The 22,987-nt window shown below is 41.2% G+C and overlaps 1 pseudogene; it reads left to right on the forward strand.

Moving 5' to 3' along the window:
- Positions 1–14,891, forward strand: part of LOC116461840 (tubulin beta-8 chain-like) — a 17,745-nt pseudogene extending 2,854 nt beyond the window's left edge.
- The last annotated feature ends 8,096 nt before the right edge of the window (positions 14,892–22,987 follow it).

Below are 22,987 nucleotides of genomic sequence, written 5' to 3' on the forward strand. Positions count from 1 at the left end.
ACTTATGAATTCAACACATGAAGACTTACAACTTGATAAACCAGCTTCAGGAGGTAGGTCTTCAGTCTTAAATCAGATTAGAAGATTGTGTGAAATAATTATTTAATGCTTAACAATGATTTTTTAATGGTACCTTTCACATGAAATAAGATCCCTCTTACTTTTAATTATGTTCCAGGACAGGAGAATTCATGTTATCGAAATTCTAATACTCTTTAGAACAATAAACTCATTTTATTTTTATTAACCCCTTATAAATACATTAAATGTTGCATTTATGGGTAGACATAACTAAAAGCACAATAGTTGTCCTACTTTTGACATGCAAGATTTATCTGGCATAAAGCATTGAACAGTTTATTATTGAAGTCTACACTAGTCAACCGAACAAGCATTCATCAAATGTCCATGATACCCAGGACATAAGAAGGTTCCTTTTAGAGTATGGAGCCATGCATATCATCTCTTAATTGTTAGATGTGTTTTGAAAGAAATAGAAATATAATTGATTTTCTTACTTGTTTTGGCTCTGGAGTGGAGTGCAGACAAAAAAGAATGGAAGCACACTGTTTAGATTTACTAAAATGGAAGGACTGCCAGCAAGATCGTATCCCTAGTCTCCCCATAGCAAATGGCACCTGCTAACTGTTCACTGTTTTTTTCTTTTTTTTTTTGAGATGACATTTTCCTCTGTTGCCCATGCTGGAGTGCAGTGGTATGATCTCAGCTCACTGCAAGCTCCACCTCCTGGGTTCAAGCAATTCTCCCTACGTCAGCCTCCCAAGTAGCTGGGATTACAGGCACCTGCCACCATGCCTGCCTGTTTTTTATTTGCAGTAGAGTTTGGGTTTCACCATGTTGGCCAGGCTGGTCTGGAACTGCTGACCTCAGGTGATCTGCCTGCCTTGGCCTCCCAAAGTACTGGGATTATAGGCATGAGACAGCCTGTCCTGACTGCTAGTGGTTCTTGAGCACACAGTTCTGCTTTTTCCTAGCTTTAACGAATGTCTGGTTCTTCCTTTTTTTGTGCAGTGTATGTCAGCATTGTTTCAGTAATAAATACAATCTGGATCTTAGAAATAATATTAGTCACAGGTGCCAGGTGCAGTGGTTCACGCCTGAAATCCCAGCACTTTGGGAGGCTGAGGCGGGTGGAGCACGAGGTCAGGAGATCGAGACCATCCTAGCTAACACGGTGAAACCCCGTCTCTACTAAAAATACAAAAAATTAGCCAGGTGTGTGTAGTCCCAGCTACTCGGGAGGCTGAGGCAGGAGAATGGCATGAACCCAGGAGGCGGAGCTTGCAGTGAGTCGAGATTGTGCCACTGCACTCCAGCCTGGGCGACAGAGCGAGACTCCATCTCAAAAAAAAAAAAAATTAGTCACAGGAAAGAAATATACTGCCATTTTATAATAATAATAATATTTAATAACCTAAGTTATTAAACCCATTAGATTGAGAAAACTTGTATTCCTGTGATTTCGATAGTGAAGGAAGTATGGTATACCAGAATCACTAAATTATGAAAGATGGTGGATCAGCTTTTTGCAAAAAAATTTGGTAAGTCTGTTTTTTCCCCTTCAATTAAATTATATTACTGAGTAATGTTTTTTATAATGATGTTTTATTTAGGAAAGTAAATACAATGAGTAGAACTCAGCTCCAGTTTTCTCTTACTGTTTTGTTTTTGAGATAGAGTTTCGTTCATGTTACCTAAGCTGGAGTGCAGTGGCGGGGTCTCGGATCACTGCAACTTCCACCTTCCAGCTTCAAGCTATTGTCCTGCCTCAGCCTCCCAAGTAGGTGGGATTACTGGCACCTGTCACCATGCCCAGCTAATTTTTGTATTTTTAATAGAGATGGGGTTTCACCATGTTGGTCAGGCTGGTCTCGAACTCCTGACCTCAGGTGATCCACCCACCTCAGCCTCCCAACCTGCTGGCATTATAGGCGTGAACCACCACGCCCAGGCTCTCATACTGGTTTTTTTGTTTGTTTGTTTCCGAGATGGAGTCCAGGCTGGAGTGCAATGGTGCGATCTTGGCTCACTGCAACCTCTACCTCCTGGGTTCAAGCAATTCTCCTGTGTCAGCCTCCTGAATAGCTGGGATCACAGGCATGTACCACCACACCTAACTAATTTTTTTTTTGTATTTTTTGTAGAGATGGGGTTTCACCATGTTGGCCAGGCTGGTCTTAAACTCCTGACCTCAGGTGATCCACCTGCCTTGCCCTTCCAGAGTGCTGAGATTACAGGTGAGAAGCACCAAACTCCGCCAGGAGTGGATTATTTTTATGGTTCACCTTTTAGACCATAGAGAATAACTTCCTGATGTTGCCATGGCATTTGTAAACTGCCGTGGTGTTGGTGGAAGTGTAGCAGTGAGGATGACCAGAGGTCACTTTCGTCATTATCTTGGTTTTGGCTGGCTTTTTGACTGCAACTCATTTTATCAGCAAGGTCTTTATGACCTGTATATTGTGCTGACCTCCTCCATCACCCTGTGACTTAGAAAGACTTAACCATCTGGGAATGCAGCTCAGTAGGTCTCAGCCTCATTTTACCCAGCTCCTATTTAAAATCGAGTTGCTCTCATTCAAATGCCTACGACAGTATTGCTGCTTTCTTTAAGGTTCCTGAAAGGGAGACAGGAAATATTAGATTTTTCATGGCTGTGAACCACTGCAAGTATTGAGGAAATATTTACTACTTCCAGCCTCATAATTCTGCAGTCATTTGGCACCTATGAGTCAGGTGCGGGGGGGAACTGCCCCATACATTCTTGGAGCATTCAATCTGGTGGGGAAAGGTGTAGTAAGTAGGAGATATTTACTACATAAGTTGTTAAGGTCTGGGATAGAATTAAGTAGAATAAGGGGATGGGGAGGCAAGGGGTGTGATTGGGGCAGCCTTGATGATACGTGAGGAGCACATTCTGCAGTGGGCCTCACCTCTTTCTGAAACTTCCACTTTTTTCACTCTCAACTTCAACAATTGGTTCTTTTTTATTTTGTAGATAGTTTTGGCTGGGCGTGGTGGCTCACGCTTGTAATCCCAGCACTTTGGGAGGCCGAGGTGGGCGGATCACGAGGTCAGGAGATCGAGACCACGGTGAAACCCCGTCTCTACTAAAAATTAAAAAAATTAGCCAGGCGTGGTGGTGGGCGCCTGTAGTCCCAGCTACTCGGAGAGGCTGAGGCAGGAGAATGGCGTGAACCCAGGAGGCGGAGCTTGCAGTGAGCCAAGATTGCACCACTGCACTCCAGCCTGGGTGACAGAGCGACACTCCATCTCAAAAAAAAAAAAAGAAAGTTTGTTAGAATTAGGTTTATATATTAGGTTTATATATTTTCATGTTGAATTAACAGAATAATTTTATTTAACATCACTCTCTAGTGTGACTGAAAGCCTCTAATCCTTTACTGTTATTTGTTTATGGGCATATTTGTTTTTACAGCTATGATAAGTATTTTATTTTGTGTGGTTTCTCAAAAACACGTGTTTCTTATATCAAAGAGTCTGTATACTAGAGTCTTTGAGATTTGTTACTAATAACATTAAGTAAGAATTTAAGACGTCTTGAGATGTTAGAGGAAAGCCAGTCTAAGAATAAATTAATTATTAATTTATTTATTTTGAGTTGACATTTAAGTTGAGGTGTAGAGGTGGAGGAGACAGTTGGATAAATGAGTTTAGAAGTAAGGAGAAAGATCTGGGAATAGATATAATTTTGGATTTTATAGTGGTGTTTTGATAGCAATTGTTGATATCGCCAAAATAATTCATCAATGAGCTCCCTGACAGCTCCCCGACCTTTCTTTTTAAAGAAACAGGGTTGGCCGTGTGCGGTGGCCCATGCCTGTAATCCCAGCATTTTGGAAGGTGGATCACCTGAGGTCGGGAGTTTGAGACCAGCCTGACCAACATGGAGAAACTCCATCTCTACTAAAAATACAAAATTAGCTGGGTGTTGTGGTGTGTGCCTGTAATCCCAGCTACTCGGGAGGCTGAGGCAGGAGAACTGCTTGAGCCCAGCAGCCGGAAGTTGCAGTGAGCTGAGATCACACCATTACACTCTAGCCTGGGCAACAAGAGTGAAACTCCATCTCAAAAAAAAAAAGAAACAGGGTCTTCTTATGTTGTCTGGGCTGGACTGGAACTCCTATGCTCACGTTATCCTCCTGCCTCAGTCTCCAAGTAGCTGGGGCTACAGGCACATGCCAGCATGTCCAGCTTTGAGCCACTCCCACCCATCATGTTGCAAAATATTTAAATGTTACATACAGAGGTGCGAGGGAGATGTGCATATAAGCAGCACCATGTAAATTGCTTGAATCTTTTTTTTAGAGTTCTGTTTGGATGTGGCTTCAGAGCAGGGATTAGTCAATTCATTTTTACTTTTTTTTCTTTTTCTTTTTTTTTTTTGAGGTGGATTCTCACTCTGTCACCCAGGCTGGACTGCAGTGGCAAAATCTCAGCTCACTTCAGCCTCTGCCTCCTGGATTCTCTTGCCTCAGCCCCCTGAGTAGCTGGGATTACAGGTGCCTGCCACCATACCCGGCTGATTTTTTGTTTGTTTGTTTTTTGTATTTTTGGTAGAGACAGGCTTTCACCATGTTGACCAGGCTAGTCTCGAAATCCTGACTCATGTGATCCACCTGCCTCAGCCTCCCAAAGTGCTGGGATTACAGGTATGAGTCACAGCACCCAGCTGTTTTATTTTACATTTTTAAATCACAATTTTTATACCTATTCAAAAGTAGAGAAAATAGTACAATGACCACTAAAATACCCATTCCTCAATTTCTGTGATCTTTAAGATTGTTCCGCATTTTGTTCTATTCCTTTACCTCCCTTTGCAGGAATATTGCAAAGCACATCAGTCATCACATCATTTTATCTGTTCAGTGTGCATCCCCGAACAGCATTTACGTATTCCTACACAGCCAGTATCTCATCACATCTGACAAAATTGACAATGATTTTTTTGGTGTCAGCTCATATGCAGCCCTTAGTTGAGTTTCCTCACTCTTTTCTTTTTTTTTTTTTTTTTTTTTGAGAGAGTCTTGTACTGTCACCCAGGCTGGAGTACAATGGCGTAATCTCGGCTCACTACAGCCTCTGCCCCCTGTGCTCCAGTGATTCTCCTGCCTCAGCCTCCTGAGTAGCTGGGATTACAGGCACATGCCACCACGCCCGGCTAATTTTTCTATTTTTAGTAGAGACGGGGTTTAGCCGTATTGGCCAGGATGGTCTTGAACTCCTGAACTCAGGTGATACTCCCACCTCAGCCTCCCAAACTGCTGGGATTACAGGCATGAGCCACTACACCCAGCCAAGTTTCTCACTCTTACATGGACAGTATCTCATTTTCTCATTATCTGAAAAATTTTGCTTTAAATCTGGATCCAAAAAATCTTCATGTGCTAACTTTCGTTGTTATGCTTCTTGTAATCTAAACTGGCCTCTGCTTACATTTTTTATTTCCCATTCCATGAATTCTGTGTGCAAAGTTTTATATATACATATATATATATCTTGCTCACGAGGTTGAAGGGGTAAAGAACATTGATCTTGTTGTTTCAGTGTAGATGAAAGTTTAGCCTGAAATGTGCCAGTTTGCAGCAGCAAATGGAGGAGGGTTATTACAGTCATGAACAGTTCGTAGTAAAAGGCTGCTTCCAAATAGTATTTGCAGGACGGGTGCAGTGGCTCATGCCTGTAATCCCAGCCCTTTGGGAGGCAGAGATGGGTGGATCACTTGAGGTTAGGAATTTGAGACCAGCCTGGCCAACATAGTGAAACCCCAACTCTACTGAAAAGTACAAAAGTTAGCCAGGCATGGTGGTGGGCACCTGTAATTTTTGCTACTCAGGAGGCTGAGGCAGGAGAATCACTTGAACCCAGGAGGCAGAGGTTGGAATGAACCAAGATCATGCTACTGCACTCCAATCTGGGTGACGGAGCAAGACTCCATCTTGAAAAAGAAAAAAAAAATAGTATTTAGGTTGTATTCTTTATTGTCTATAATGATTTTCTTTCTCTCTCTTCTTCCTAAGGATATTGAAAAATAGAATTCAATCTTTTAAGATCTTAGAGTTATTAAGTTTGTCTTGGGACAAGGGCACTTAAATTTGCCAAAATCAGGCTGTTAATGATGGGTAATTTTTATTTATTTATTTATTTATTTAACTGTTTATTTATTTTTGAGATGGAGTCTCGCTCTGTCACCCAGACTGGAGTGCAGTGGTGCGATCTCTGCTCACTGAAAGCTCTGCCTCCCAGGTTCATGCCATTCTCCTGCCTCAGCTTCCTGAGTAGCTGGAACTACAGGTGCCCGCCACCACACCCAGCTAATTTTTTGTATTTTTAGGAGAGATGGGGTTTCACTGTGTTAGCCAGGATGGTCTCAATCTCCTGACCTCATGATCCGCCCACCTCGGCCTCCCAAAGTGTTGGGATTACAGGCGTGAGCCACTGTGCTTGGCTATTCTTATTATTATTATTTTAGTTTTTAAAATTTTTATTTCTCAGCTTTGGGATTCTGATATGTAAAAATGCAAGTATCTTCAAAGATAGAAAACATATACAGTTATCATTAAAATGGGAGAACTCAGAATGCACAATCATGGAGCAGTGCCCTCCACCAGCCCCCTAGCTAACTACAGCTGCAAGCATGATTCTCATGCTCTCTTGTACCTAGTGTTCAACTAGTGACACAGCTTCTTCACTCATGGGGAAGGGCCATCAGCAAATGGCACTCAAGCATGGGGGCTTGAGAAAGATCCCACACACTCGAGGCCATGTTGGAGACGTTTCATGAAAGGATTAGGTGGGTTACCCCTGGCTTTCTGCCCCAGAGTTTATCAAGACTGATATTAAAGTAAATGCATTGTAAGCCACACATACAAGTTGTGGAGTGAAATAAACAGAGTGATTTTTTTGTTTGTCCTGTTTTATAGACTTTAATTAAATTGTGGCCTTGGATTGGGGGTGGGATTTTGTGATTATTATTATTTTTATTATACTTGAAGTTCTGGGGTACATGTGCAGAACGTGCAGTTTTGTTACATAGCTATACACAGGTGCCATGGTTGTTTGCTGCACCCATCAACCCCTCATCTACATTAGGTATTTCTCCTAATGCTATCCCTTGTTTAGCCCCCAACCCCCCAACAGGTCCCAATGTGTGATGTTCCCCTCCCTGTGTCCATGTGTTCTCATTGTTCAACTCCCACTTATGAGTGAGAACATGCAGTTTTTGATTTTCTGTTCTTGTGTTAGTTTGCTAAGAAGGATGGTTTCCAGCTTCATCCATGTTCCTGCAAAGGACAGGAACTCATCCTTTTTTATGCCTGCGTAGTATTCCATGGTGTATATGTGCCACATTTTCTTTATCTGGTCTATCATTGATGAACTTTTGGGCTAGTTCCAAGTTTTTGCTATTGTGAATAGTGCCACAGTGAACATACTTGCGTATGTGTCTTTATAGTAGAATGATTTATTATCCTTTAGGTATATGCCCAGTAATGGGATTGCTGGATCAAATGGTATTTCTGGTTCTAGATCCTTGAGGAATCGCTACATTGTCTTTCACAATGGTTAACCTAATTTACACTCCCAATAACTGTGTAAAAGCATTCCTATTTCTCCACATCCCCTCCAGCATCTTCTGTTTACTGACTTTTTAATGATCACCATTCTAACTGGAGTGGTTTTGATTTGCATTTCTCTAATGACCATTGATGATGAGCTTTTTTTTCATATGTTCTTTAGCTGCATGAATGTCTTCTTTTGAGAAGTGTCTGTTCATATCCTTTGCCCACTTTTGATGGGGTTGTTTTTTTTCTTGTAAATTTGCTTAAGTTCTTTGTAGATTCTGGAAATTATCCCTTTGTCAGATAGACAGATTGCACAAATTTTGTCCCATTCTGTGGTTTGTCCCATTCTGTAGGTTGCTTGTTCACTCTGTTGATAGTTTCTTTTGCTGTGCTGTGCTCTTTAGTTTAATTAGATCCCATTTGTCAATTTTGGCTTTTGTTGCTGTTGCTTTTGGTGTTTTAGTCATGAAGTCTTTGCCCATGCCTATGCCCTGAATGGTATTGCCTAGGTTTTCTTCTAGGGTTTTTATGGTTTTAGGTCTTACGTTTAAGTCTTTAATCCATCTTGTGCTAATTTTTGTATAAGGTGTAAGGAAGGGGTCCAGTTTCAGTTTCTGCATATGGCTCAAGCAGTTTTCCCAACACCATTTATTAAATAGGGAATCCTTTCCCCATTGCTTTTTTTTGTCAGGTTTGTCAAAGATCAGATGGTTGTAAATGTGTGATGTCATTTCTGAGGCCTCTGTTCTGTTCTATTGGTCTATATGTCTGTTTTAGTACCAGAACCATGCTGTTTTGGTTACTGTAGACTTGTAGTATAGTTTGAAGTCAGGTAGCGTGATACCTCCAGCTTTGTGCTTTTTGCTTAGGATTGCCTTACCTATGCGGGCTCTTTTTTGGTTCCATATGAAATTTAAATTGTGATGTTAGGGTGTCAATTTTGGATCTTTCCTGCTTTCTCTTGTGGGCATTTAGTGCTATAAATTTCCCTCTACACACTGCTTTGAACGTGTCCCAGAGATTCTGGTATGTTGTGTCTTTGTTCTCGTTGGTTTCAAAGAACATCTTTATTTCATCCTTCATTTCATTATGTACCCAATAGTCGTTCAGGAGCAGGTTGTTCAGTTTCCATGTAGTTGAGCGGTTTTGAGTGAGTTTCTTAATCCTGAGTTCTAGTTTGATTGCACTGTGGTCTGAGAGACAGTTTGTTATAATTTCTGTTCTTTTACATTTGCTGAGGAGAGCTTTACTCCCAACTATGTGGTCAATTTTGGAATAGGTGTGGTGTGGTGCTGAAAAAAATGTATATTCTGTTGATTTGGGGTGGAGAGTTCTGTAGAGGTCTATTAGGTTCACTTTGTGCAGAGCTGCGTTCAATTCCTGGATATCCTTGTTAACTTTCTGTCTCGTTGATCTGTCTAATGTTGACAGTGGGGTGTTAAAATCTCCCATTATTATTGTGTGGGAGTTTAAGTCCCTTTGTAGGTCACTGAGGACTTGCTTTATGAATCTGGGTGCTCCTGTGTTGGGTGCATATATATTTAAGATAGTTAGCTCTTCTTGTTGAATTGATCCCTTTACCATTATGTAATGGCCTTCTTTGTCTCTTTTGATCTTTGTTGGTTTAAAGTCTATTTTATCAGAGACTAGGATTGCAACCCCTGCCTTTTGAACTCATACATATTTACAAGAAAAAAACAAACAACCCCAACAAAAAGTGGGCAAAGGACATGAACAGACACTTCTCAAAAGAAGACATTTATGCAGCCAAAAACCACATGAAGAAATGCTCATCATCACTGGCCATCAGAGAAATGCAAATCAAAACCACAGTGAGATACCATCTCACACCAGTTAGAGTGGCCATCATTAAAAAATCAGGAAACAACAGGTGCTGCAGAGGATCTAGAGAAATAGGAACACTTTTACACTGTTGGTGGGACTGTAAACTAGTTCAACCATTGTGGAAGTCAGTGTGGCGATTCCTCAGTGATCTAGAACTAGAAATACCATTTGACCCAGCCATCCCATTACTGGGTATATACCCAAAGGACTATAAATCATGCTGCTATAAAGACACATGCACACATATGTTTATTGCAGCACTATTCACAATAGCAAAGAGTTGGAACCAACCCAAATGTCCAAGAACGATAGACTGGATCAAGAAAATGTGGCACATATACACCATGGAATACTATGCAGCCATAAAAAATGATGAGTTCATGTCCTTTGTAGGGACATGGATGAAACTGGAAAATATCATTCTCAGTAAACTATCGCAAGGACTGAAAACCAAACACCGCATGTTCTCATTCATAGGTGGGAATTGAACAGTGAGAACTCATGGACACAGGAAGGGGAACATCACACTCCGGGGACTGTTGTGGGGTTGGGGGAGGGGGGAGGGACAGCATTAGGAGACATACCTAATGCTAAATGACGAGTTAATGGGTGCAGGAAATCAACATGACACATGGATACATATGTAACAAACATGCACATTGTGCACATGTACCCTAAAACCTAAAGTATAATAATAAAAAAAAAAAGAAATTTAAAGTAGTTTTTCCCAATTCTGTCAAGAAAGTCAATGGTAGCTTAATAGGGATAGCATTGAATCTATAAATTACTTTGGGCAGTATGGCCATTTTTACAATATTGATTCTTCCTATCCATGAGCATGGAATGTTTTTCCATTTATTTGTGTCTTCTCTTATTTCCTTGGGCAGTGGTTTGTAGTTCTCCTTGAAGAGGTCCTTCACATCCCTTGTAAGTTTTATTCCTAGGCATTTTATTCTCTTTGTAGCAGTTGTGAATGGTAGTTCACTCATGATTTGGCTCTCTGTCTATTATTGGTGTGTAGGGATGCTTGTGATTTATGCACATTGATTTTGTATCCTGAGACTTTGCTGAAGTTGATTATCAGCTTAAGGCGATTTGGGGCTGAGACGATGGGGTTTTCTAAATAAACAGTCATGTCATCTGGAAACAGAAATTTGACTTCCTCTCTTCCAAATTGAATACCCTTTATTTCTTTCTCTTGCCTGATTACTCTGGCCAGAACTTCCAATACTATGTTGAATAGGAGTGGTGAGAGAGGGCATCCTTGTGCCAGTTTTCAAAGGGAATGCTTCCAGTTTTTGCACATTCAGCATGATGTTGGCTGTGGGTTTGTCATAAATAGCTCTTATTATTTTGAGATATGTTTCATCAATATCTAGCTTATTGAAAGTTTTTAGCATGAAGGGTGTTGAAATTTGTCAAAGGACTTTTCTGCATCTATTGAGAAAATCCTGTGGTTTTTATCACTGGTTCTGTTTATGTGATGGATTACATTTGTTCATTTGTGTATGTTGAACCAGGCTTGCATCCCAGGTATGAAGCCGACTTGATTGTGGTGGATAAGCTTTTTGATGTGTTGCTGGATTTGATTTGTCAGTATTTTATTGAGGATTTTCACATCGATGTTCATCAGGGATATTGGCCTGAAATTTTCTTTTTTGTTGTGTCTCTGCCAGGTTTTATCTGGGTGATGCTGGCCTCATAAAATGAGTTAGGGAAGAGTCCCTCTTTTTCTATTGTTTAGAATAGTTTCAGAAGGAATGGTACCAGCTCCACTTTGTACTTCTGCTGGAATTCAGCTGTGAATCTGTCTGGTCCTGGCCTTCCTTTTGTTGGTAGGCCATTAATTACTGCCTCAACTTCAGGACTTGTTACTGGTCTGTTCTGGGATTTGACTTCTTCCCGGTTTAGACTTGGGAGGGTGTATGTGTCCAGGAATTTATCCATTTCTTCTAGATTTTCTAGTTTATTTGCATAGAGGTGTTTATAGTATTCCCTGATGGTAGTTGGTATTTCTGTGGGATCAGTGTTGATAGCACCTTTATCTTTTTTTTATTGCATCTATTTGATTCTTGTCTTTTCTTCTTTGTTATTCTGGCTAGTGGTCTATCTATTTTGTTGATCTTTTCAAAAAATCAGCTCCTGGATTCATTGAATTTTTGAAGGGTTTTTCTTGTCTCCTTCAGTTCTGCCCTGATCTTAGTTATTTCTTGTCTTCTGTTAGCTTTGTTTCTTCTTGCTTCTCTAGCTCTTTTAATTTTGATGTTAGGGTGTCAGTTTTAAATCTTTCCTGCTTTCTCTTGTGGGCCTTGAGTGTTATAAATTTCTCTCTAAACACTCTTTTAAATATGTCCCAGAGATTCTGGTATGTTGTGTCTTTGTTCTCACTGGTTTTGAAGAACATCTTTATTTCTGCCTTAATTTTGTTATTTACCCACTAGTCATTCAGGAGCCAGTTGTTCAGTTTCCATGTAGTTGTGTGGTTTTGAGTGAGTTTCTCAATCCTGAGTTCTAATTTAATTGCACTGTGGTCTGAGAGACTGTTATTATTTCCGTATTTTGCATTTACTGAGGAGTGTTTTACTTCCAATTATGTGATCAATTTTAGAATAAGTGCGATGAAGTGCTGAGAAGAATGTATATTCTGTGGATTTGGGTGGAGAGTTCTCTAGATGTCTATTAGGTCTGCTTTGTCGAGAACTGAGTTCAAGTCCTTAATATCCTTGTTAATTTTCTGTCTCGTTGATCTGTCTAATGATGGGTCGTTTATAGTTGCCTTTGCTTTAATTCTGTTTCAATAGTTAGTAAATATGTTTCTAGAGTTTTTCCAATTAAAGAAAATTGACCTGAACCTTGCTTTGGATTGTACTAAAATCTGATTTCAACACAAACATAATCTTCTGAATTACTTTGGTTTTTTCAGCTGAAGCCTTGGGGAGCACTGAAGCCAAGGCTGTACCATACCCAAAATTTGAAACACATGTGAATGAGCTGAATGTGGAAGGACTACCGGAAAACATTCCTTTCAGAGGCCCATCATTGCATGGAATCCCAAGGCTGGAAAGCATCTTTCAAGTGGGCAATCGAATTAAGTTTGTTATTAAGAGGTAAGATGATAATCTGCAGAAACAAATCCATTGTCTTCCCTAAGGAAAGATTAATTTGACCAAGATGGGCCTTTTGTTCCACTCTCATCATAACTTCTTTATATTAAAATTAACATTTAGATTCATTTATTGAACAAACATTTATTTAGTATAAGCATCAGATGTGCAAAGTTGGTTCTAGCAAGAACCCTGTCCTTGGGAGGCTTAATACTCAGAAAAATGCAATGAAGAGTTACTGAGCATTTTGGGGGGAGAAGGCAAGGATGGCACACCCAGATCAGTCACTGGTGCATCCAGAAGGGAGGCAGTGTGTTTCAAATATGAGTAAAGGCAGAGAGGAGTCAAATATGCTCACATATTCACATACATTGCCCATTCTGTGTGGAGTGAGCGGTGCCATGTGGGCGTGATGGGATTGCTTAGATAGACTTTTGTGGCCAAATGGAGGAAGGCCTTGGCTCCTACAAAAGCAGTGGCAGTCATTAAATGGTCTCATAGCAGTTTCCTCTTAAAATAATTTGGATCTGCCCTTTAGAAAAGTTATTCTGGCTTGATTTTGAAGGGTAACACATGAGTAGTTTGAGTGTTGGGGGGTAGGAACAGAAAGCCTCTCTCTACTCATGGAAGGAATGTTGAAGTGGATAGAGTCTTGCTTACTGATTGAGGTTGTGCATCTGTGTATATTCATTGGGACTGAGTTATAAGGGAGAGGAAAGTTTTAAGATGATAAAGCAAGCTGCTTCTGGCTGTGCTGTGGGACAGTTCATCTAAGATTCAGAAATATAATTGGGCTGGTTTGGGGGAAAAGTGACTTTTGCATATTTATCTTACAAAAAAGATGACTTTGGAGACATCCAGGTGGTCTCACCTGGATGTCTGAAAATTGCTATCTTCAAAATTCAAGTCACCAAAATGATTTTTTTCACTGTAAAATGAAGGCAGAATGGATTATGTTTAAAAATTGGCTGGGCACAGTGGCTCACGCTTGTAATCCCAGCACTTTGGGAGGCTGAGGCAGGTGGATTACCTGAGGCCAGGGGTTCAAAACCAGCCTGGCCAACATGGCAAAACCCTGTGTCTACTAAAAGTACAAAAATCAGCCAGGTGTGTTAGTGTGAACTTGCGGTCCCAGCTACTCAGGAGGCTGAGGCAGGAGAATAGCTTGAACCTGGGAGGCGGAGGTTGCAGTGAGTCGAGATCGTGCCACTGCACTCCAGCCTGGACAACAGAATGAGACTCCATCTCAGATAATAATAATAATATTTAGCAGTGCAAAGCTGTGTGAGAAAGACCTGTAAATATCTTCTAAATGTTTTATTATATTAATATCAACTGTTTTTCACAGACCAAAACTTCTTACTCACAGTACAACTGAAGTTACTCAGCCAAGAACAAATACAACAAGTAAAATAGTTGTGAAATCCTTTTTTAAAGCACAGATTAATCTTGAAGCTTTTAAAAATTAATCTTTTACATGATGGAACTGCTCCTTCCTTCACCTCCCCAAAAAATCTTTTGCAGAAGCTCAATATAGGCACTCTGTGATTTATCAATATGAACAGATGCAGTGTAGGGATAACCCAAGGTTTTTTTTTTAATTTGTTTTTTTGATACAGAGTCTTACTCTGTCACCCAGGCTGGAGTGCAGTGGTGTGATCTCGGCTCACTGCAGGCAGGCTCAAGCAATTCTCCTGCCTCAGCCTTCCGAGTAGCTGGGATTACAGGCTAAGTTAGCCATGCCTGGTTAAGTTTTTTATTTTGTGTAGAGACGAGTTTTCACCATATTGGACAGGCTGGATTCAGGTGATCCTTCTGCCTGAGCCTCCCAAAATGCTGGGATTACATATGTGAGTCACCACACCTGGCATTAAGCTTTGAATTTTGACTGGTGGTATCCAAGAGAAATACAACGTGTGCTGCAAAGGCAAGCCACATACATAATTTTATATTTTTGAGTTCAACCTGAAATCATTATAAATACACAATGAAGTATTTCACATTTTTCATTTGCATATATTCTTTTTGTTGACAATTGGTGTGTCTTTCCTACTCACAGCATATTGCAGTTTGAAGTAGCCACATTTCAGCTGTTTAGGGATAGCAGTTACTATTTGCCTTTAGACCTTAATGTTTATTCATGTGTGCCCTGTTCCTAAAATGACAAATACTGTAATTCTGGCCTGCACACGAATATCACAGCCTAACAGAAAAAGATCCAATAAGTCTCTGTTGAACAAATAGTGTTATTTTCTTTTTGAGGGAATGAAGTTTTGCTCTTGTTGCCCAGACTAGAGTACAATGGTGCGATCTCAGCTGACCACTACCTCCGCCTCCCAGGTTCAAGTGATCCTCCTGCCTCAGCCTTCCGAGTAGCTGGGATTCTAGGTGCATGCCACCATGCCTGACTAAATTTTGTATTTTTAGTAGAGATGGGGTTGTGCCACGTTGGCCAGGCTGGTCTCAGACCCCTGTCCTCAAGTGATCCGACCACCTCGGCCTCCCAAAATGTTAGGATTACAGGCGTGAACCACTGTGCCCGGCCTAGTTTCTTTATTAGAGCTCTAAGTGTACCTTGCTTTCCCATTTTTGTTTGCCATTGTGCATTGTAAGTGACCACAATTTGTAGATCATCCATTAACTTGGAACTTATGTTGCCAAGAACTAATAAATGGCCATTTAGTATGAAGTTTTGTACTGTCAGGAAATAAGTGTTGGGAATCAAGTATGAATTATGTGTGTGTATTAAGTGCTTACAAATTTGTGCAGTTAATCATTCTCATGAATACTAAGCTGAATACATGTTCTCAAGTTGGGTTAGTGGGTGTATCCTAAAATACTGCTCCTTCAGCTTTCACAGTACCTTGGGGCAATTACTTAAGGCCAGTCAGTGTGCCAAATAGATTTTGTGTGGATTATGGCATGGAAAGTGGTTGAGAAATTCTGTAGTAGGGTAAAAAAATTATCCTTGTCCAAGAGTTTGGCAATGGAGAAGACAAAACTCAGTGATTAACTCATAGGTTAAGCATGTTTTTTTGTTTGTTTGTTTTTTTGTTTTGAGACAGAGTCTCACTTTGTCACCCAGGCTGGAGTGCAGTGGCATGATTTCAGCTCACTGCAACATTTGCCTCCTGGGTTCAAGCAATTCTCCTGCCTCATCCTCCTGAGTAGCTGGGATTACAGCTGCATGCCACCATGCGTGGCCAATTTTTGTATTTTTAGAAGAAATGGGATTTCATCATGTTGGCCAGGTTGGTCTCAAACTCCTGACCTTGTGATCCACCCACTTCAGCCCCCCGAAGTGCTGGGATTACAGGTGTGAACCACCACACCTTGCCCTCAGCATGCTTTCGATTTAGCCAAAGAATCAAAGCATTGGTGAGGAATTGAAGATTGGAAGTTACACATTTCTTGCTAAGGGAAGTAATAGAGAAAGAAAAATATTCCTGGAGGTAGATCTTCAATTTGCATTAGTCTGAAGATGATGATACCTGTAGAAAACTTCATTTCTGAAGACAAAGCTCAAATTCAAGGTTGTGAGGAGTGCAGTCACCATTTTTGTTAGGGGCAGTTGTGACAGTTATTGCAGAAAGTGAGAATGCGAAACCTGTATTATATAAAGAATGTGCAAGTGTCGTAGAAGACAGTGCAAGGATTGGGTGCTGGAGCAGTGCTGGACTGCCATCATCACCAGAGTACAGCAGGTGTCACCAGAAGGAGAATCTCCACTCTTGCCATCACTAACAGCACTTGACTCTGTCCCACTCATAAAAGATCTTGGAAGGAATTAAAGGTGCTTGGTGGTTCCTCATTTTAACATAACCTTACTTGGCCTGACTGTGGACCATGCATTAGTGTTTGGACAGGACATTTAAAATCACAGAGCACATGACAAAAGAATTTTGTGGCCATCAGAACTGTCTCCTTAAATACACCATGGGTGCACTGTGTCCTCAGCTTGGTGAAAGGTAGATGTCATACGTGAGAAGGCGGTGGAGCCAGGAACATGATGGAGCCTCGAAGAGTGGGAGGTGGCACCTGGCTCTGTGAGGAGGGTGTGAAGTCCTCCATGGGAGGAACATATGCCAGCAAAGGAGGTGAGGATGGGCAGAAGAGGAGGCTGAGCAGCAAGTGAATAGAAGCGCTCGACCTCAGAGAAGGAGAGTCCCATGTCTTTATTGGTAGTATTCTAATGTGTTCATACTGGAGTTATTTTCTGTGGCTGAATGGTCCAACTACTGAAATGGGTGTGGGGTGGGGAACAACTCCTAGTAAACCTTTGAGATGCTGAGTTTTCTTTTAAAGTGAAGGAAATATTATAAGATTTTCTGAAACTGCCAACCTTTAGCAATATTTTCAGACCTTCTCCAACATTTTCCTTTGTCAGCAATCAGAGATGACTTTTGTCAGCAATCAGAGATGACCTCCACACTGAGGTGAATCTTCCACTCCCTTTACCCTTTTCCTTTTGTCTCTCTTTCCTTCCTTTCTTCATCCAGTTAGCCTCCATATTTTCCAAGCTGCCTTTCGTCCTCATCCACAACTCCTCCACACAAGCTCTGAAAACCTGTCCATGTAAGCGACATCCTGTATGCCTTTATTTTTATTTTATTTTATTTTTGAGAAAGAGTCTTGCTCTGTTGCCCAGGCTGGAGTGCAATGGCATGATCTCGGCTTTCTGCAACCTCTGCCTCCCAGGTTCAAGGGATTCTCATGCCTTAGCCTCACAAGTAACTAGGACTACAGGTATGCACCACCACGCACACCTGATTTTTGTAGTTTTTGGTAGAGATGGGGTTTCACCATGTTGGCCAGGCTGGTCTTGAACTCCTGACTGCAGGTGACCCATCCACCTCAGCCTCCCAAAGTGCTGGGATTACAGGTGTGAGCTACGGTGCCTGGCACATGATTTACTATTTATAAGAACATGAGCTTACTACTTGTATAGCATTTATCCCTGCATTTTAGTTGGGAGTTACTGAGGTGGTGTGAGGTTTGGTGACTACATCTGGCCTCTCAGGGAAATGGCCAAGTTGTTCAGATTTTCAACTGTATTATATGAAGTTGTTTGTCAGCTTCATTGCTTATTACTGTGAAATAAGTTATAAAGGGAATTTTTTTTATAAAAAGAAATAGATTCAGGCTGAGCGTGATAGCTCATGCCTGTAATCCTAGCACTTTGGGAGGCCACAGTAGGTGGATTACCTAAGCTCAGGAGTTTGAGACAGCCCTCAGCAACATGGTGAAGCCCCGTCTCTACTAAAATACAAAAAAAAAAAAAATAAGATGAGAATGGTTGTTGGTGCCTATAGTCCCAGCTACTGGGGAGGCTGAGGCATGAGAATTGCTTGATCCTGGGAGGCGGAGGTTGCAGTGAGCTAACATTGCGCCACTGCCAGCCTGGGTGACAGAGCAAGACTCTCTCTCAAAAAAAAGAGAGAAATAGATTTACTCAGGGGAGAGAATCCATTGTTCCACTGTTAGTAAAACATGTCTAGTACCACATGCTTTTTGGTTTCCTAATGACCTATCAAACTACAGAGTTTTTGGCTTTGTAATATATTCAGTTCCACATTTATTCATTCAAGAATTGAAGACATTTTATATCCCCATTATATGCCAAGTACTGGGTGAGGACAATAGGTGACAGAGGTGAACAAATCCCTGATCCCAGGATTTCACAGTGGATGTTGGAATTTAGTGCCATTTAGCTTCATTCAATTCTGCAGTAGTCCCAAGATTTTCCAAGATCATCCTGTCCTCCAGTGCCTGGTTGATTCAACTTCAGAATATATCCCAGTGTCTGTCCTTCTTCACTCCTCACTGCTGCCACCCTGGACCTATCTGCCATCATCTCTCACCTGGATTATCTCCATAGTCTCCTAACTGGTTTCCTTGTTTCCATGCTTGCCTCTTTCAGTCTTCTCTCTCTCTCTCTCTCTTTTATTTGAGACAGAGTCTTGCTTTGCCACCAAGGCTGGAGTGCGATGTTGTGATCTTGGCTCACTGCAACCCTCACCTCCTGGGTTCAAGTGATTCTCCTGCCTCAGCCTCCCTAATAGCTGGGATTACAGGTGTGAGGCACCAGGCCCGGCTATTTTTTTTTTTTTTTTTTGTATTTTTAGTAGAGACAGAGTTTTGCCCTGTTGGCCAGGCTGGTCTTGAAATCCTGGCCTCTAATGATCTGTCTGCCTCGGCCTCTAAAGTGTTGGGATTACAGGCATGAGCCACCGCACCCCCCAGGCTACTGTCAGTACAACAGCTAGAACAATCCTTTTACAGTGGAATTCAGATCGTGTTTACCCCTCTGTTCAAATTCTCCAGTGGCTTTGTTTTCTACATTATCTGGTCCCCTACTACCTGTCTCACTGTGCTTCCTGCTACTCTCTTGCTCTTACTCCTCTTTATAAACACTGAGCTCATGGTGTTTCCTTTAACATGCCAGGCATGCTTGACCTTGTCCTGTCTCTGGGCCTTGCTGTTCCCTCTGCCTGGAACATTCTTCCCCTTATGTCTGCATGGCTCACTCTCACTGCTTTGGATTTTGGCTCAAAAGTCACCTTATCAGGGGCCTCCAGGCTGCTCTGCATAAAATATATCCTCAACTCATATTTCCTATTTGATACTTGACTACTCTTCCTCTTTCACTAAAATGTAAGCTCCATGAGGGAAGGGATTTTTGTCTGTTTTGCTCTGTTTTATACCTAAATACCTAGAAGGTGCTCAGTAAATATTTTTTGGTTGAAAGACTAAATCAGTCTGTTATTGAATCAGTCAATGTCCTCTGTAGCAAGGACTTCTCATACCAGTAGTGCATATCTGTATGATAGCTGGTGTAGGGAGGGACATGGTCAGAATGGCTCTGTGTGGAGTAATTTTGCATAGCATAATCCCAGCAGGCTCCTGTTGGGGTTCAGCCACAGTTTTAGCCTTACTAGTATCACTTTTCTTTTTTTTTTTTTTTTGAGGTGGAGTTTTGTTCTTGTTGCTCAGGCTGGAGTGCAATGGTGCGATCTTGGCTAACCACAACATCTGCCTCCCAGGTTCAAGCAATTCTCATCCCTCGGCCTCCAGAGTAGCTGGAATTACAGGCATGCACCACCACACCTGGCTAATTCTGTAAAAATAGTAGAGACAGGGTTTCTTCATGTTGGTCAGACTGGTCTCAAACTCCCCACCTCAGCTGATCTGCTCACCTCGGCCTCCCAAAGTGCTGGGATTATAGGTGTGAGCCACTGCACCCAGTGAGTATCACTCTTTAATCATAAAGTCAGAGGATGTTAAGATTGGGAGGGATATGGGAGACTATTTGATTCACTTTTCTCATTGATGAGAGAATAACAGAGCATTGAAAATGTAATTATTCACAATCATAAAGCTATATGGGTCAATCTGAAATTAGGCTTCTTACATTAGATTCTGTAGTCTTTCCTACATGTGTTCTCCCCAGAATGAGACAGTTCATGGGCCTTCAGGTTTGACAATTTTCTCTCCAGTCTCTACACAGGAGCTTTTATCTGGACATTCTAGGTTAACATAGATGGACAATGACCCTGCAATGTGCAGAAAATCCCAAAGGTTGACCACTGTCAGTGGGAACCACCCCAGATGTGTCAGGAGCACCACAGGCACGCTCACCCCTCCACTCACTGGAGCTGTGTATGGTGGAAAGGAAACCCAAATCAAGACCCGCTGCTGCTTTAGTTCTTTTATTGCATGTCACAATCCAATGTGTCTCCATTTAAATTCAGATTTTTTTGATAGATGGTCAGACCAGCTGCAGGCCCTTTGGGCCAGAAGTCTTGATCTTTTATTTTAATTTTATTATTATTACACTTTAAATTTTAGGGTACAAGTGCACAATGTGCAGGTTTGTTACATATGTATACATGTGCCATGTTGGTGTGCTGCACCCATTAACTCGTCATTCAGCATTAGGTATATCTCCTAATGCTGTCCCTCCCCCCTCCCCCCACACCACAACAGTCCCCGGTGTGTGATGTTCCCCTTCCTGTGTCCATGTGTTCTCATTGTTCAATTACCAACTATGAGTGAGAACATGCGGTGTTTGGTTTTTGTCCTTGCGTTAGTTTGCTGAGAGTGATGGTTTCCAGCTTCATCCATGTCCCTACAAAGACATGAACTCATCATTTTTTATGGCTGCATAGTATTCCAGGGTGTGTATGAGCCACATTTTCTTAATCCAGTCTATCATTGTTGGATATTTGGGTTGGTTCCAAGTCTTTGCTATTGTGAATAGTGCCACAATAAACATACGTGTGCATGTGTCTTTATAGCAGCATGATTTATAATCCTTTGGGTATATACCCAGTAATGGGATGGCTGGGTCAAATGGTATTTCTAGTTCTAGGTCCCTGAGGAATCTCCACACTGACTTCCACAATGGTTGAACTTGTTTGCAGTCCCACCAACAGTGTGAAAGTGTTCCTGTTTCTCCACATCCTCTCCAGCACCTGTTGTTTCCTGACTTTTTAATGATGGCCATTCTAACTGGTGTGAGATGGTATCTCATTGTGGTTTTGTTTTGCATTTCTCTGATGGCCAGTGATGATGAGCATTTTTTCATGTGCCTTTTGGCTGCATAAATGTCTTCTTTTGAGAAGTGTCTGTTCATGTCCTTCACCCACTTTTTGATAGGGTTGTTTGTTTTTTTCTTGTAAATTTGTTTGAGTTCATTGTAGATTCTGGACATTAGCCCTTTGTCAGATGAGTAGGTTGCAAAAATATTCTCCCATTCTATAGGTTTCCTGTTCACTCTGATGGTAGTTTCTTTTGCTCTGAAGAAGCTCTTTAGTTTAATTAGATCCTATTTCTCAATTTTGGGTTTTGTTGTCATTGCTTTTGGTGTTTTAGACATGAAGTCCTTGCCCATGCCTATGTCCTGAATGGTATTGCCTAGGTTTTCTTCTAGGGTTTTTATGGTTTTATGTCTAACATGTAAGTCTTTAATCCATCTTGAATTAATTTTTGTATAAGGTGTAACGAAGGGATCCAGTTTCAGCTTTCTCCATACGGCTAGCCAGTTTTCCCAGCACCATTTATTAAATAGGGTCTCCTTTCCCCATTGCTTGTTTTTGTCAGGTTTGTCAAAGATCAGATAGTTGTAGATATGCAGCATTATTTCTGAGGGCTCTGTTATGTTCCATTGGTCTGTCTCTCTGTTTTGGTACCAGTACCATGCTGTTTTGGTTACTGTAGCCTTGTAGTATAGTTTGAAGTCAGGTAGCGTGATACCTCCAGCTTTGTTCTTTTGGCTTCGGATTGACTTGGCAATGCAGGCTCTTTTTTGGTTCCATATGAACTTTAAAGTAGTCTTTTCCAATTCTGTGAAGAAAGTAATTGCTAGCTTGATGGGTATGGCATTGAATCTATAAATTACTTTGGGCAGTATGGCCATTTTCATGATATTGATTTCTCCTATCCATGAGCATGGAATATTCTTCCTTTTGTTTGTGTCTTCTTCTATTTCGTTGAGCAGTGGTTTGTAGTTTTCCTTGAAGAGCTCCTTCACATCCCTTGTAAGTTGGATTCCTAGGTATTTTATTTTCTTTGAAGCAATTGTGAATGGGAGTTCACTCATGATTTGGCTGTCTGTCTATTATTGGTGCATGAGAATGCTTGTGATTTTTGCACATTCATTTTGTATCCTGAGACTTTGCTGAAGTTGCTAATCAGCTTAAGGAGATTTTGGGCTAAGATGATGGAGTTTTCTAGATATACAATCATGTCATCTGTGAACAGGGATAATTTGACTTCCTCTTTTCTTAATTGAATGCCCTTTACTTCTTTCTCCTGCCTGATTGTCCTGGCCAGAACTTCCAACACTATGCTGAATAGGAGTGGTGAGAGAGGGAATCCCTGTCTTGTGCCAGTTTTCAAAGGGAATGCTTCTAGTTTTTCACATTCAGTATGATACTGGCTGTGGGTTTGTCATAGATAGCTCTTATTATTTTGAGATATGTCCCATCAATTCCTAATTTATTGAGAGTTTATAGCATGAAGGATTGTTGAATTTTGACAAAGGCCTTTTCTGCATCTATTGAGATAATCATGTGGTTTTTGTCATTGGTTCTGTTTATATGCTGGATTATGTTTATTGATTTGCGTATGTTGAAACAGCCATGCATCCCAGGGATGATGCCCAGTTGATCACGGTGGATAAGATTTTTGATGTGCTGCTGGATTCAGTGTGCCAGCATTTTATTGAGGATTTTTACATCGATGTTCATCAGGGATATTGGTCTAATATTCTCTTTTTTTGGTTGTGTCTCTGCCAGGCTTTGGTATCAGGATGATGCTGGCCTCATAAAATGAGTTAGGAAGGATTCCCTCTTTTTCTATTTATTGTAATAGTTTCAGAAGGAATGCGACCAGCTCCTCCTTATACCTCTGGTAGAATACTGCTGTGAATCC

Source organism: Hylobates moloch, unplaced genomic scaffold (assembly GCF_009828535.3).
Source record: "Hylobates moloch isolate HMO894 unplaced genomic scaffold, HMol_V3 SCAFFOLD_22, whole genome shotgun sequence".
NCBI lineage: Eukaryota > Metazoa > Chordata > Mammalia > Primates > Hylobatidae > Hylobates > Hylobates moloch.